The sequence below is a fragment of the Sinocyclocheilus anshuiensis genome, unplaced genomic scaffold (genome assembly GCF_001515605.1).
Source record: "Sinocyclocheilus anshuiensis isolate Anshui unplaced genomic scaffold, SAMN03320099.WGS_v1.1 scaffold572, whole genome shotgun sequence".
NCBI classification, from domain to species: domain Eukaryota; kingdom Metazoa; phylum Chordata; class Actinopteri; order Cypriniformes; family Cyprinidae; genus Sinocyclocheilus; species Sinocyclocheilus anshuiensis.
In genome coordinates, this window is record NW_015555778.1 from 235,102 (window position 1) to 237,325 (window position 2,224).

A 2,224-nucleotide genomic window follows, 5' to 3' on the forward strand; every position below is an offset into this window, starting at 1 on the left:
TAATCTTTGTATTATTTACAGGGTTTTATTTGTTGTTGTTGTTTTTACATCAACAACCTTGATTTGAAAACATTAAGTTTAGCACAATTGCTCCAGGCACTGAACATCATAATTCTCATCATTTTTAGGTAGAATGCCATGGATGGCCAAACTGGGCTTAATGCATTGCGGTCTCTATTAACCACACCTACCCATCATTCAAAGTAGCTTTTATCTAATTTCACTTCATTCTCATGGACCTAATTGTCTCAGACGCACCCCTCGGCTCTGCACTTGACTTCACTATGTTTTGACAGCTTATGTGCAACCCTCAAAACTCCAGCAAAGCACTGGCCCTCAAAATTAAACAGCATAGTATTTAACGGCAAATCTGTGCGCTAAAAAAAAAGATGCACCCCTGGCATACCTCCATCTGCCCAGAAACAAAAGCTAACAAATGATTCAAAGCCATGCATATTCATCCAGGTTAACAAGGGATGTGTTAAAAAATGTGATGTGATTGCAAATATAGTACCATGTCAGTATAGCATGACTTCTAACCACTTTGTTGTTGGTTAAAGTGAACCTTAGTTTTAAGGCTTGAATTAAAAAGAACATTTAAAAACTGGCATGTTTCTGCTGTCTTTCTGTCTTTTCTTTGCTTACTCAAGCATCCATCTATCATGTGCTGAGCTGGAGCTGTTAAGAGCTGTACAACCACTCAAAGATAATGCCAGACCTGTGACGACGGGTGGGTGTGCATTTTAACAAGCTAGTTTATTGTGTCACTAAGAGGAAGCTATAAGACATATTCACAAAGAAGAGGCACTCACTAAAATCAAAATGTTGTTGGTAAATGTGAAGCACACATACTCTGAAAACAATAACATTCACTTATTGGAGGCCACTGATACATTGACAGCATGTGACACAAATAGCACTTGAGACTTAATGTTAGCATGTTGCTAAGCTAACAGTGTGGTACTCTAAAAAGCATAACCTTGTGAAAAAGAATTGTGCTTATTTGTATATTGAATGTGCACTTCAAATCTATCAGCTAAAACCTTTTTTTTTGTGATGATTTCACTGTTTTCTACATAAAATCAGCAATCTACATAAAATCATCTTACATAATGTAAAGAACATTCTGTGAAAATATAACCTTGATATCTTTAATATATTTTTGAGAAATTCCAATGTAAAGAAAAGCTTATATTTAAAACTGCAACACATTTGAACCATAATTATCCTGACTATGTGCCATATACCACATTAAAGCTGATATATATGACACATTTATGGGAAAATTCTTAAAGTTTTGTAAAACAGGTCTATTTATTATTATGTGCATGTTCAAAATCACAAAAAAAACATTGAAACAAATGGGAGGAACCACAAGAGCTTGATTGTAACAACAATCAGAGGCGTCATGCCCATTCAAAGTGAGGGGGTACGTGTCCCCTCAGATTTTTGAGCCAAGTGGATTTTCAATGCAGCTTCCAAAAGACACAAAAATAGCCAATTCATATTTTCTATGTTTTAATACAATCACACAGGCGTGATTAAATCATTCAGTGCGTCATATCATCAGCTGCTAAATTCAAATCTGCGTTCGCTGGATGGCGCTGAGCCAGATAAAGACACGTTTTTACAGCACTGCGCATTAACCAATCACACACGATGCTGTTGAGCTTATGAATGCAATGACCAATCAGAGGTGTTCAGATGAGTCATCGCTAAAATGCCAGTGTTTTCTTCACTCACTCGCTGACTGAATACCTCTTTCTGGCGAATTCTCTCGTCAGAAACAACAAAGTACAAATGTGTGTACGAATCTGTAAGATATCAATTTCATAGTGTAAACAGCTTCAGTGATTTTAATGGGAGATTTTGAGAGTGACTGTCAGTGAAAATGTTCTTTGATAATGTAAATGTTCTTTGCTCTCTTTCTGTACAATGAAAGTGTTATGATTAGTAGCCTAACTTGCAATGTTTTTTTATTCACATTAACTTTCAATGTTAAATTCACATTAAATATAAACTCAGTCGTATTAAATATATGTTATGGCGTGACACCCATTTCTGTTAATTAAAGTCCCCCTGTAGTCAAATATTTTATCCCTTAAAACTTATCTTACATATTTAAATGTTTTTTCTTGTGAAAATAATTTTCTCACTCCTTAAAATAGCTTGAATGCAACTCTACACCCTTGCCTCATTTACTATACGCTGATCTATGCATATG

At 35.3% G+C, this 2,224-nt stretch overlaps 1 protein-coding gene across 1 annotated transcript in view; it reads right to left on the minus strand.

Annotated features, from left to right (window-relative positions):
* Positions 1 to 2,224, minus strand: part of LOC107674502 (inactive N-acetylated-alpha-linked acidic dipeptidase-like protein 2) — a 73,830-nt gene that overhangs the window by 9,867 nt on the left and 61,739 nt on the right. The window lies entirely within an intron of this gene.